Source organism: Rhodnius prolixus, unplaced genomic scaffold, assembly GCF_049639745.1.
Source record: "Rhodnius prolixus isolate KJV_2025 unplaced genomic scaffold, Rpr scaffold_2, whole genome shotgun sequence".
Taxonomy (NCBI): domain Eukaryota; kingdom Metazoa; phylum Arthropoda; class Insecta; order Hemiptera; family Reduviidae; genus Rhodnius; species Rhodnius prolixus.
Window position 1 is genome coordinate 19,705,381 of NW_027411592.1, and position 15,109 is coordinate 19,720,489.

General features: G+C 41.9%; 1 protein-coding gene across 1 annotated transcript in view; it reads left to right on the plus strand.

Moving 5' to 3' along the window:
* Positions 1–15,109, plus strand: part of LOC141449227 (uncharacterized) — a 334,517-nt gene that overhangs the window by 177,222 nt on the left and 142,186 nt on the right. The window lies entirely within an intron of this gene.

Sequence of the window (15,109 nt, forward strand, 5' to 3'; positions counted from 1 at the left end):
CATTTTGCGATCATCAAGTTCCCTTGATTAGATATTGTTTCTTTCAATTAAAAATAAATTTGTGTAGCTAAAACCACGCATTATGAAACCATTAGAGCCATAACAACAGCTAAGAATAAATCCTTTAGAAAACAAATAAAAAATATCTCCAGGAAGCTGAGCTCTCAGGAAGGTCTGTGAAGAGCCTGAAGACGGTACCATTGAACTATGCTTCATTTAATCGTTTATTTCATTGATTTAAAAAACGTAGTAACTTGTCGATGGTTTTACAAAACGATGTTAAAAAAAATTGCTTATATTTATCATTAACAATAATTATTTTGGGTTTATGGGTCCTATAGTTTACCCAGAACAAATTAATGCAAACTGAATTACTGCTTTTTAAGAAGAGTCTAATGACTCTTCTTAATGTTACAAATTTTGGATGGGATAGAAGCATTATTTAAATATTGTTTCAGCAAATGCAAATTTAAGAGATACGTCTGCCTCCTCTCCATTAGAAACCAGCTGCTACAAGTCCATGCTCATAATCATTCCAACAAACTGAAATTTATTACCTGTGACTAGTTTGAAAACAAGTTAGTGCTGAGTTCGATTTCCCTGTGTGTCGCATTACATTCATTGAGTTAAATACTTAAGCAATTGCTAAACCGTTCCTTGGATCTAACTTGTAAGTCCTTCAGTGTCGAAAAATTGATAATTTGTCACGTGTGTAAGTAATTAAAAGGTATTAAGTAAATATAAGTATGTTTTTTAATTTCAAAAGAAGGCTGCCCTAGAAGATTAGATTAGATGGTAGATGGGACGGGACCTATACCCCAAGGCACCGCAGCCACAGAAGACTTATTGTGCCAGTCCCTTCTTAGTTCTAGTAGGCGAACCCTCCCCTCCTAAAGAGGTCAAGGACTTTCCCTACTAGTTGTTTTTGCGCTACTATCTCCTTCGGCCTCAACGTTCCAAAGGTTTCATAGCGCAAACTTTCGATTGCAACGCAATCGAACAACAGGTGAGAGGCCGTTTCCTCCTCTTCCTGACATAATCTGCACAACGGCTCCGAGCTGATAAGCCCCACCTTGCGCAGATGCTTCTTGAACCTACCGTGCCCCGTGAATAGGCCTGTAATCAGAGTAATCTGATTTCTGCCCAAACACAGGGTCTCTTTGGATCTTTGCTTACACAGCCAAGGCATCAAAGTCTTGCTGTGTTTAACCCCAGGACACATCACCCAGTTCTTTTCGTGCTCCCTCCAGATCCAATCTCTGAGAGCCGCGCGAACCGAACCCCTGGTGATCCCCAGGACAGGCTCTGGACCGATGAAAGGAGTGTTAGCCCCATTCCTGGCCAGATAATCAGCTTTTTCATTCCCTTCAATACCCACATGACCCGGCACCCATTCCAACCGAACTTTGTTGCGCCGCGCCAGTAGTTCTAGGGCCTTCCTGCATTCCCAGACCAGGGAAGAGGTGATTCTGAAGGATACGAGAGCCTTCAGTGCAGCCTGGCTGTCCGAAAAGATGCGAATCTCCCTATTTCTAGGTTCCATCCGCAGGTTTTCCTCAGCACATATTTTAATAGCAAAAACCTCGGCCTGGAAGACTGTGGCGTATCTCCCAAGAGATCTCTCAATGAGTACCTCGGGTTTAACCCCATACACTCCAGACCCAGTCCCACAGTCCATCTTGGAGCCATCGGTAAACCAAATGCCTCCCTTCCGGTACTGATCCGTCCAGTTTACCCTCCATTCAGTCCTCGGTTTAATACACACTTGAAAAGGAGTCTCGAAACTGTATTTAGGACAGATACTGTCCCCTGCCATGTCAATAACCGGCCCAGGGTCGACCTTATCTGAAATAATCATATGGCCAATGCAGGAACTTATACGCCTCCATTGCCCATTGCTCGCCATTCTGTACGCACTGGCCCTTGCCTCCGCCTGAATAACATATTGAAGCGGAGCCAACCCCAGAAGTACCTCCAGCGCCGCAGTAGGGGTGCTACTAAAGGCCCCCGTGATCATCAGACAGGCCAGTCTCTGCACCCTTGCTAGAGCCTTAATTGCCGTCTGTTGTTCAGTCTTCCTCCACCACACCACTGAACCGTAGGTGATGATAGGTATGACTGTACGTGTATAGAGCCAGTGGGTCATCTTTGGGCTAAGACCCCATGTCTTCCCACAGGTTCTAGTTATTCCACAAAGGGCCTGTTTAGCCCTTAATGTAACTCTCTCAATCTGCGCCTTCCAAGTGAGTCTGGTATCCAGGACAATGCCCAAATACTTGACCTCACCCGACACATCCAGAGTTTTACCAAAAAATCGAAGGTTTTTGTAGCTCTCCTTATCCCTTCTCCTTGTAAAGGGGACCAGAGTAGTTTTAGAAGGGTTCACTGAAAGCTCTACCCTTCTACACCAATTTTCTATAACCTTGAGAGCTTCCTGCATGAGTTCAGCCACGATTGTCTCATGTCTACCCCTGACCACTACAGAAATATCATCTGCATAGCCAAGGACCGAGAACCCACGAAGGTCTAGCACCTCAAGTAACTCATCTACGACCATACACCAAAGGAGCGGGGATAGAACCCCCCCCCTGAGGGCACCCCCTAACTGTCGTTAACTCCAGCGATTCCCCAAAAAGGGTCGCTGTGATTCTCCTTGACGATAGCATGTTACAGATCCATCTTGAAACAGTGGACTCTACGCCATGTCTATCCATCGCCAAGGCAATTGAACTGTAGGTAGTGTTACTGAAGGCACCCTCAATATCCAGAAACACGCCCACAGCTGTCTCCTTGCAAAATACCGAAGCCTCCAACTCCTTAACCAGACAATGGAGGGCTGTCTCGCAAGATTTGCCTGTTTGGTAGGCATGCTGATTGGCATGCAGAGGCCGTTGCTTTAAAGCCACCTCCTTAATATACATGTCAATCAGTTTTTCTAGCACCTTCAACATGAACGATGTTAGACTAATTGGTCTAAATTCCTTCGCCTGGGTATGAGTTCTCTTCCCAGGCTTTGGAATAAAGATAATTTTTACAGGCCTCCATGCCCTAGGGACATGGTTGAGTGCCAAGCATGCCCTCATTATCCTGCATAAAATAGGAGTAATTAAATCTTTCCCCTGCTGCAAAAGGGCAGGGAAAATGCCATCAGGACCCGGGGATTTATAGGGCTTAAAATAATTTACAGCCCAGGCCACCTTATTGTAGGTAATGCAGTATTTAGCCACGGCCCAGGTTTCCCTGGTCCCCCGACACCTATCGGGTCCCAGAGTATCCTCACCATGCTGTCCTGACTCAATTACCTTCGAATCGGGAAAATGAGTTCTCATGAGACACTCCAATGTGTCTCTCCCCGATTTGGTAAAAATCCCTTCCTCGTTCCTGATGGTACCCAGGGCACCCCCTGGACTTTTTGATATTATGCGATGGAGCCTAGCCCCCTCCGAGGTCATCTCTACCTCTTCACAGAGCTTCCTCCAAGCATCTCTTTTAGCCTTTCTAATGGCTATGTTGTAAGAAGTTAGGGCCTCACGGTACTCCTTCCATGTACCCCTTCTTTTAGCTACATTGAACAGTTTCCTAACTTTACTGCGGAGCTCCTTCAGCTGGTTATTCCACCAGCCTACTTTCCTGTTAGATGTTATCACTGTCTCCGCACAATTCTCCCAGAAGGCCTCCTTGATGACGCCCTGAAGTCTCTCAGCAGCTTCATCAATGTCCATCCGGGTCCTAAAGTTATTGTTGACTGTACCAATGTTTGCGCTGAGATCCCGTCTAAACGAGTCCCAGTCTGTTCTCCTAGGGTTTCTGTAAGTAACCACCTCCTTACAGTCAAACCCAATGTCGAACCTAATGTACATGTGATCCGAAAGTGAGGGGACCCCCGACACATGCCAGTTCCTAACAAGGGTCGATACAAAATTAGTTCCCAAAGTTAGGTCGATCACTTCCCTACGAATAGAGTTGTGGAAGGTGGGTTCTTCTCCCTCATTTATAACATGCAAATTATTCGCACTAATGAAGTCCAGAAGATACTTACCTCTCTGATTGGTTCCTGAGCTACCCCATACCTCGTTATGGGAATTAGCATCACACCCAATCAGTAGTTGCAGTCCTCTCTCCCTACACCGGTTGGTCAGATACTGCATCTCCTCCGATGGGGGAGGGACTGTAGAGTCATATGGAAGGTAGGTCGAGGCCACGACAATCTCCCTGGCCTCCTTATCCACATGTAGCTTCACCTTTATTGCGGTCTGGTCTCTGAAACAAAATTCCATTAGCAGTAAAGAAGTAATGTTTTCCCTAACAAAAATACATGTCCTGGGATTGTCAAGGTTATGGTCATAATAAATCTTACCTTTCGCTTCGCCAAGTCCTGCAATTCGCCCCCGTACCAGCCAGGGTTCCTGGATGAGGACAATGGCGATATCTTCCTCCTTGATGAATTTTACTAGAGCTGCAGACGCCCCTCTACTGTGATGGAGGTTCACCTGAAGCAACCTCCATCGATTCAGGGGGGTCATGAGCTGCAGCACTAGTAGAAGTCTTCGAAACTACCCTGAGTCTGACCACTTCGAGTCCTAGAAAAATCTCGAAGTTAGTCCCCTTCAACCTACTCAGGGCCTGTTCCGATATTTCGAACACAAGAGTTTGACCCTTGGGCTCGATTTTCCTATTTAGGAGCCTCCATTCCGCTATATCCAAGCCCTCGTTTTGAACGAGCAGCTTGTCCAAAATAACGGACGGAGTGGTATTCTTGAGAGCGCCAGGTACCCACATAGCCACCTTAGCCGCCCTCACGATATCTCTGGCAGGACCCACCCTCAGCTTAGCTCCCTCACCCAACCGGAGCTCCGGAACCACCCTCTCTAACCAAAGTCTCGCATCCTCACCCTCGCAAGCGAGAATGAGTGCACCTTTGGAGAGAAAGCAGCCCCGAAACTGGGGTCCGATGCTGCCAGTACATTTCTCACTACAGATCTCCTCCACCAATTTCTGCTGAAGAAGATCCGCTTGCTCCTCCGACAAAAAGTCATTCGGATAGGAGTCAAGAACGATGGCCATCTTTTGAGCGCAGAGAGCGTCCCTGAAAGAGCCCGTAGGCCCTTCCTCTGGGAGTTTCACCCCCTTGCTACCCTGTGCCACCGCCTTCCCCGATGCCGAACTTGGAGTACTGACCTCCGACCTAGGCCTCTTAGGGTTCTGACTTGTTTCTGGAGGGAGAGAACTAACGACTCTCGCCTCCTTCCCAATGCCTGCCCCATCCGAGGAGGTCGAAGGAATTATACCTTGCCCACCTGGCTGGTTTACCACTCTGGAGGTCTTCTGCCCCTTCCCCCTTTCCCTCCAGTCCTTCCCAGGAATCCACTCCTTCCCAGCCTCAGCGACCTTAAGCTTAGCTAGCTTTCTCCGCTGAGCACCACTCGGCTTCCTAGGTGTAATGTGAATACCCTTCAACTTCTGGGAGACTCCAGTGACTGCCTCTTTACCTGGAGGGTCTGCGTTGCCGCTCCCTCCAGAAGAAGTTCCCTGTAGTCCCACCAAATCCGTCTTAGGGCCTTTCACTCTTTCCCCTTTTGGTTTTATCCCAGCCTGTGTTCCTTCCTCAGTAACCTGAGGAACACCACTGGCTGTCGTTTTACAATCTAGTTTTTTATTGTAATTACTCATCTTGTTCCCACGAGAAGTGGGGGATAGACGGTCACCTGTGACAGACCCCCACTGCCACAGGAAGGCTACAATACAATGGGGTTTCGCCCGGTGCCCCAAGGTGATCGTTACCGCACATATATTTTACTACCCTGTACGCATTCAGCCTCGACACGAGTCCCCATCTCGGCTTGGGTAGGGATTCAAGAGGCAGGAAAGGGAGAGATAGGATCAAAGGATAAAGGGATAGACGCAAGGATTGGCAGTAGGGGTACAAGAAAGGATTAAAGGATGGGGAAATAGAAGGAGGGAAGCCGATGGGGGAGACACACCGACCCGTCAGAGCCCCGTTAGCCGCAACAAATGCCGCGTTACCAGTCCACACTACGAGGAAGAGGGGTTGACTTGCCGCCTGACCTCCGGAATCGCATAAAGCTTTCAACCGGAGTCACAACGACCTTGTGGACCAGGCTGCCCTAGAAAGTCATTTTGCAAAGAATTCTATGATACCAAAACTTTTTTTTTTTTTTTTTTTTTAATTTGTTTATTTATTTTGCAACTATAATAGATATAACAAGCAAAAGGGATGAGAGTAAGGAAATGGCGCAAATACACGGGCACGCACATATATGCACTTATATACACGCGCGCGCATATGCATGTGCGCCAAGAGGCGTGAGTGGAGTGAACGACGACCATCCAGTGATGGAAGCCGTTAGTTCGCCTGATTGGCAAGCTTACACAGCAACCATCCTAGGAGGTCGGCGTTGTGTTGAGATGGTCGCGTGGCCACCGCCGCTTTAGTCTGCGATGAGGATTAGAAGGAAGTGTTGTGGTAGACATGTTGTGGATAAGAGGGTTGTAATGACTGTGTAGATTTGAGTGGAGTTTTGTGTAGCGAGATTGTGCTATTTCAGAAACGAGAGGAATATTGAGATCAGTGTGTATTGTATGATTGGAGACGTAGAAAGGAGCGTTAACTATTGTTCTCAGGATTTTTGATTGTAAGGTCTGAAGTCGGTTGATGTTCGATTTTTTGGCACTTCCGTAGAGTTGTATTCCGTACGTCCATATTGGGGCAAGTAGAGCGGTATATAAAGATCGTTTGTTCGTCAGGGTCAGTTTTGATCGTTTGTCGAGTAGCCTTTTCAACATTTTATATCGGAGATTGAGGTCAATTCGTTTGAGTCTCGTGTGTGGGTTCCACGTCAGTCGTTTGTCAAGATGTAGTCCGAGATATCGTACTTGGTTAGTCGTTGGTATAGAAGTATTGTGGAAGGAGAGAGGAGGGAGAGTTTTCTTGTTTAGAGTGAATACTATGTATTTAGATTTTGATTCATTCACTTTGATTCTCCACTTTTGCAGCCAAGGCTCGAGAAGATTTAGGTGAGTTTGGAGAGCACGGCATGCTATTACAGGATCTAGATGAGGAGAAAGGATTGCAGTGTCGTCGGCGAATGTGAAAGTAATTGTAGTCGGGTGAGTTGGTAAGTCGGCAGTATAGAGAATATAAAGTAAGGGGGCTAGAATGCTTCCTTGAGGAACTCCAGCAAGTATTGGAAGGATAAGAGAAGAAGAAGAACCTTGTTTAACTTGGAAGAAACGGTCGGAGAGATAAGACTTAAGAATGAGATAAAAGGTAGAAGACAGTAGGCGTTTGAGTTTATAAAGCAGCCCTGCGTGCCATACCCGGTCGAATGCCTGAGATATGTCAAGGAAGACACCCGGGCAATACTGCTTTAATTCAAGGGAAGTAGCGATTACATCAACTACTCGATGTGCTTGGAGAACAGTCGAGTGGCAACTCCGAAAACCGAACTGATGGTCAGGAATGATATTTAAAGGGGCTATTTCAGTTTGGAGGCGGAGTAGTAGAAGTTTTTCGAGGACTTTCCCCAGGATGGGTAGAAGGCTGATTGGTCGGTAAGAGTTGGGGAAATGAGAAGGTTTATTTGGTTTAGGGATCATTGTTACAGAAGAGAATTTGTAGAGAATAGGAAAGTAAGTGGTTCGAAGTACAGCATTATAGAGAGTAGTTAGAAATACTATTGCTTTCCTGGAGAGTTGTAAAAGGATGTTAGCAGTAATCAGATCATAGCCCGGACTTTTCTTTTTGGGAAGACAGTTGATTACGTCCATGATGTCTTTAGGAGTGAATGGCTTAGGAGGAGGTGAAAGTTGTAGAGGGATTTCCAGTTCTTTGAGAATATTTTCAGTATGTTGTAAGTCTTGTACGTCGGGATGAGGAGTGAAGACTGTAGAAAGATGTTCGGCAAAGTACTGGGCTCTCTCTTCGTCGGATTTAGCCCAAGAATTGTCCGGGCGTCTTAGTGGGTGAGAAGTTTTTCTGTATTTGAGAATTCTTTTGGTTGCTGTCCACAGAGAGTTGTCTTCAGTTGTAAGTGATTGTGTATAATCAGAGAATTGGTCGTTAAAGTAGTCCCTTAGTTTTGTTGTCAGTTCTCTAGTAAGTTGGTTAAACAGTCTTTTGTGAGAGGGATATCTGGTGCGATGCCAAAGAGCTCTAGCGCGACGTTTGCGCGTTATCAGTTCTCTCAAGTGAAGAGGTAGATTGAGAGGTAATGGTGCAGTTCTGTTATGTGAAGTCCGTTGAGTAGAATGCCAAATACTTTGCTGAATAGCGGTAGTCAAGTATGCCACGTTATCGTCTAGTTGTTGAGGAGTTTTTAAGGACACATTTAAGTTCAGTTTTTCGTCAAGAGTTTCTCGAAGTAAGTCCCAGTCAATAGTTCCGTTTATTAGGGTTTGTCGGGGAAGAGCTTGTTTCGGGTGAATGTCAAGGGTTAGAATGACGGGGCTATGATCTGAAGACAAGTCGTTTAATGTTTGTATGTCAGTGTGTAAAGAGGTAATATTAGAACAGATAAAGAAGTCAAGAAGGTCAGGTCTTTTGCGAGGAGAAGTTGGCCAGTAAGTCGGTTGAGAAGGGGATAAGGAAATGTAACTATTTTGATTGAGGATAGTGCAAAGAGTTCGACCTCTCGGATTCGCCACCCGGCTGCCCCAACTCGGATGCTTAGCGTTGTAATCGCCACCACATATGAAACGAGACCCAAGAGAAGAGAGAAAGGATGAGAAATCGTTTTGATGGATATTGTGGTTAGGAGGACAGTAAACAGCTGCAAAAGTGTAGGAGAAGGGCTCTGTCAGTAAAGAGACTACTGTAGATTGTAGGAAGGGTGTAGCGTTGTAGGGTATTAAGAAATGTTGTAAAGAAGTTCGAATAAGTATTGCAGTTCCTCCGTGTCCAGTTCCGTCAGGGTGATTGGTCTTGTAAGTCGTGTATCCTGGGATGAAAAATCTTGATCTGTCAGTGAAGTGCGTCTCAGTTATAAGGGCGATGTCAATACGTTTGTCTCGTAGTAATATTTCTAGTTCATGTCTGCGGTTAGTCAGTCCATTAGAATTCCAGAGGATGATGGTAAGAGAGTGTTGTGAAAGAGCCATTAAGGAGATTGGTTAGGAAGGAGTCTGGAAACGACAGTTGTAAGGAGAGATATCAGAGGTGTGATGAGGGATTTGAAGTCTGTTAAGAAGCTTGTGAGAAGTGTATTGATGTCTCCTGTGGATGAGGTCGTGGGCATTTGAGAAATAGGAGGCGGCTGAGGTCCCGCGGCCACCCTTGCATATGATAGATTTTGGTTAGTGATGGGAGTATGCAGAGGAGGAAAGTTTCTTGACTGTTGTGTTGTCGGCGGTGGTTGTGGAGTACTCTGTTGTGCTGAGCGATGTTCGTACACGGGAGGCTGTCTCCGAGCTCGCTGCAACTCTCTGTACACCATACACCCTTTATAGCTGGCTGTATGGTCGCCGCTGCAGAGAGCACACTTGGCTGGTGTGGTTGGCATCTTGCCGCAATCTTGAGTAAAGTGCTCACCGGCACATTTAACGCACCTTGGTTTGTGCTGGCAGTAGCTCTTCGTGTGCCCGTACTCCTGGCAGCGCTTGCACTGCACAACAATCCGTTGCTTGTGTGGCTCTTCGACCTTAATTCTCGAGTAACAAAGAGTTTCTATATTAAAAACATCTCTGTTATTTGGCCGTGGCTCGAGATCCACAAAGAAGAGAGGCAATGTCTGTTTGGTGACTGGGTGAATAACTGGTGCCACATTTCGAACAGTGTGGCCCAGCTCATTAAGTTCTTCCTTTATATATTCTACGGGCACGCTTTGGTGGAGGTGTCTTAAGACTACCCTGTAGGCTTTGTCCTCCTCCAGTTGGAATGTGTGGTAGTCTGCTTTATTTTGTTTGAGGTACCTGATGATACCCCTGTAGCTGTCGATTGTTTTTGCGTGTATGACTAGATCTGTGATTCTTGCTTTGCATATAAAGGTATCTCTTCCCACGAGTTGCGATAATGCAGAGCATAAAACAGTGTACTGACTGAGGTTTTTCACGTAGATAGGAGGTGGCTTGTGGACACGTATTGAGGCGGGCGCTGCAGTTTCCATGTCCTGTAGATCAGCCAAAGGAGCGAAGGGATTATTGGTTAGCACTCCTGGGGGAGCTGTTACAGTCGCTGAGACTTCAGGTTTCTGAGCGAGGGGTGTTGCTGGCTGAACAAAAACAGGAGGGTTTTGCGGTTGATCCGCAGTGCAGGTTGCAGTGCGCATGGGGCACTGAGGACTCTTCTTGGCAGAGGCGTTCCGTGAACTTTTGGTTTTTTTGATTTTTTTGGGGGAGACACCGGAAGGATAGTTCCTCTTGTAAGAAGTGGAGGTTTTCCAAAAGGACTGCCAAAGGTTCTTTGGTCATTTTCAATCTTTATATTTACGGTGTTGTAAAGGATTCGCCCACAGTCCCTCAGCGTAGTGGTGGGGCTGCCACATTAAGGCCTCTAAGTCTCCTAGAAGGATCAATTCCTAGGTAAGGTAGCCCTAGGTTGTGTACTATTTGTGCCCTTAGTATTGTGTTTTATTCTAGTGAGGGTGCATGGTGTACTGAGGCTGTGGTATCCTGCCGTGGGGTCGCTACTCTCCAAGTGCCTGCATGCAACAGTCACTCCTTACGGGTTTAATTATTAAAAACTCTAATAATAGAATAATGGCTGCAGAACGATCGGATGAGAACAAGAGGTTGAAGAATATGTAAATCAAATATTCTTCTTAATTATTTTAAAGATTAGTTAGCCAATGGCCATTTTCCGGCTGGAAACAGTTCGCATAAGTCACATCATTCTAGCACAACAAATAAAAACTTCTTGGTACAATACCCATAAATACTTGTATTCCAAGGGATGTCTACGATCGGAAGAAGTGTAGTACCAATACTAACTTATTTGTAAGTCAAAACTTTCGTACCTTCTACTTATGATCTGGCAAAAAAGAAGGCATGAAAAATGGCATATAACCAACATTTTCACGTTCCCTTCAAACTTTGATAATTTGTGTATTAAAATAAATAAAATATACGAGCCCTATGAAATATCGTAAGCCCTACCACTGAAAAACAACCTTACAATATAATTATAACCCTGAAAAGGAAAATTATTAAGTATTTTCTTTTCTTATAAAGTTTTTTTTTTCATTTTCTTGTCTAGTAAACTCATTTAATATAAAATATAATTTAATAAAGGTTGAAATGAGGCAATAATGTTGCTTACCCTGCTTGAAGCTGAGCAGAGAGTACTTTAAGCTTACTTTAACCAATAAGGAGTATTGTATACACTAAACTATGTATTCCTTCTGATACTAAGTTCACCGAAAATTACATTAGCCAACCAGACGATAAATTACGTTAAATTTTATTAATCATTCTGTGAGCTTACATAACCATATCGTACACATACTCTGGCTGCACTTGGCCTTATTTTACTATCCCTAAAGGAGAAGAGATATGTGGACAATTCTGAGGAAGGCCTCTACATTGTTATTATAATTACAATTAATAAAGTATATTTCTTTGTATTTCTTTTGGAAATTATTATTCTTTTACCACAGTTGGAATAATTAAAAGTAGACTAAAACAAGCCAGTACAAGCACTGTTATCCAGTACATAAAATAGTGCTCTTTCACTTTCATCCAATGATCTAGATTTTACTTTCTTTTACTTCAGGAAAATATTTCGTTAACGTTTTTGATTCTGCATTACACTAGAAGTATGAAACCGGAAATATAATGTTCAAAACATGTTTATTTGGGACATTTTTACGATATCAATTTTTATTGCATTATTCGATAATTTATCAAATACCGATGTGGGAAAAATTAGTAAAAAAAAATTAAATAGTATTTTTCCTAGAAATAATTAACAAAAACGATTGGCGAATCTCATTGGAGAACGGGATGTGTGAAGTAGGCGGAGTTTAGCTGATGACGTAGTGAAAGGTAAGCCACTCCCTCACCAATAAAAGCACAGTTATCCAGTACATAAAATAGTGCTCTTTCACTTTCATTCAATGATCTAGATTTTACTTTCTTTTACTTCAGGGAAATATTTCATTAACTTTGTTGATTCTGCATTACACTAGAAGTATGAAACCGGAAATATAATGTTCAAAACATGTTTATTTTGGACATTTTTACGATATCAATTTTTATTGCATTATTCGATAATTTATCAAATACCTATGGGGGAAAAATTAGTAAAAAAAAATTAAATAGTATTTTTCCTAGAAATAATTAACAAAAACGATTGGCGAATCTCATTGGAGAACGGGATGTGTGAAGTAGGCGGAGTTTAGCTGATGACGTAGTGACACCGTAAGCCACTCCCTCACCAATAAAAGCACAGTTATCCAGTACATAAAATAGTGCTCTTTCACTTTCATTCAATGTTCTAGATTTTACTTTCTTTTACTTCAGGAAAATATTTCGTTAACGTTTTTGATTCTGCATTACACTAGAAGTATGAAACCGGAAATATAATGTTCAAAACATGTTTATTTTGGACATTTTTACGATATCAATTTTTATTGCATTATTCGATAATTTATCAAATACCGATGTGGGAAAAATTAGTAAAAAAAAATTAAATAGTATTTTTCCTAGAAATAATTAACAAAAACGATTGGCGAATCTCATTGGAGAACGGGATGTGTGAAGTAGGCGGAGTTTAGCTGATGACGTAGTGACAGGTAAGCCACTCCCTCACCAATAAAAGCACAGTTATCCAGTACATAAAATAGTGCTCTTTCACTTTCATTCAATGATCTAGATTTTACTTTCTTTTACTTCAGGAAAATATTTCGTTAACGTTTTTGATTCTGCATTACACTAGAAGAATGAAACCGGAAATATAATGTTCAAAACATGTTTATTTTGGACATTTTTACGATATCAATTTTTATTGCATTATTCGATAATTTATCAAATACCTATGGGGGAAAAATTAGTAAAAAAAAATTAAATAGTATTTTTCCTAGAAATAATTAACAAAAACGATTGGCTAATCTCATTGGAGAACGGGATGTGTGAAGTAGGCGGAGTTTAGCTGAAGACGTAGTGAAAGGTAAGCCACTCCCTCACCAATAAAAGCACAGTTATCCAGTACATAAAATAGTGCTCTTTCACTTTCATTCAATGATCTAGATTTTACTTTCTTTTACTTCAGGGAAATATTTCATTAACTTTGTTGATTCTGCATTACACTAGAAGTATGAAACCGGAAATATAATGTTCAAAACATGTTTATTTTGGACATTTTTACGATATCAATTTTTATTGCATTATTCGATAATTTATCAAATACCTATGGGGGAAAAATTAGTAAAAAAAAATTAAATAGTATTTTTCCTAGAAATAATTAACAAAAACGATTGGCGAATCTCATTGGAGAACGGGATGTGTGAAGTAGGCGGAGTTTAGCTGATGACGTAGTGACACCGTAAGCCACTCCCTCACCAATAAAAGCACAGTTATCCAGTACATAAAATAGTGCTCTTTCACTTTCATTCAATGTTCTAGATTTTACTTTCTTTTACTTCAGGAAAATATTTCGTTAACGTTTTTGATTCTGCATTACACTAGAAGTATGAAACTGGAAATATAATGTTCAAAACATGTTTATTTGGGACATTTTTACGATATCAATTTTTATTGCATTATTCGATAATTTATCAAATACCGATGTGGGAAAAATTAGTAAAAAAAAATTAAATAGTATTTTTCCTAGAAATAATTAACAAAAACGATTGGCGAATCTCATTGGAGAACGGGATGTGTGAAGTAGGCGGAGTTTAGCTGATGACGTAGTGACAGGTAAGCCACTCCCTCACCAATAAAAGCACAGTTATCCAGTACATAAAATAGTGCTCTTTCACTTTCATTCAATGATCTAGATTTTACTTTCTTTTACTTCAGGAAAATATTTCGTTAACGTTTTTGATTCTGCATTACACTAGAAGAATGAAACCGGAAATATAATGTTCAAAACATGTTTATTTTGGACATTTTTACGATATCAATTTTTATTGCATTATTCGATAATTTATCAAATACCTATGGGGGAAAAATTAGTAAAAAAAAATTAAATAGTATTTTTCCTAGAAATAATTAACAAAAACGATTGGCTAATCTCATTGGAGAACGGGATGTGTGAAGTAGGCGGAGTTTAGCTGATGACGTAGTGACAGGTAAGCCACTCCCTCACCAATAAAAGCACAGTTATCTAGTACATAAAATAGTGCTCTTTCACTTTCATTCAATGATCTAGATTTTACTTTCTTTTACTTCAGGAAAATATTTCGTTAACGTTTTTGATTCTGCATTACACTAGAAGTATGAAACCGGAAATATGTTGTTCAAAACACGTTTATTTTGGACATTTTTACGATGTCAATTTTTATGGCCATTATTCGATAATTTATCAAATACCTATGGGGGAAAAATTAGTAAAAAAAAATTAAATAGTATTTTTCAGTATAGCAAAATCGCCCCCTGTATCGATATAACACCATTAGGCACGTAAAGAAATTTCTCGATAGGCAATTTGTGGGGTATGTTATATCTACTCGGGGGACGATTCAGTGGCCACCTTGTTCATCGGATTTGACACCTATGGACTATTTCCTTTGGGGTATCTGAAAAACAAGGTGATTATTCATAACTTTTTTCTTTCTTTTCTTATTTCTGCTTTTCTAAAAGCATTTCTAAATCTAGGTGTGTCAGAATCAAGCCGGGATTGCATCTGTTGATGATCTAAAGCAGAGAATAGATGCCTAATTTAAAAAAAAAATTCTAACAAAAAACTAAGGGATACGTATTTTTTGAGTTTTTTTCTAACTATCTTAGTTTCTGAGAAAAAGTCTTTATCCAAATTGCTTGGGACACCCTGTATATATCCTGGAATTCAAAGAGATTTTCCTAAGAGAAAGGGCTTCATTTCTCCATTCCCAGACGTTTGAAAATCAACTTGGACCTTTTACTAAAAAAAAACTTTCTGTTTAAGCACGAATAATTACTTAATTTTAAGATAATACTGTTAAAACATTAACAAAAG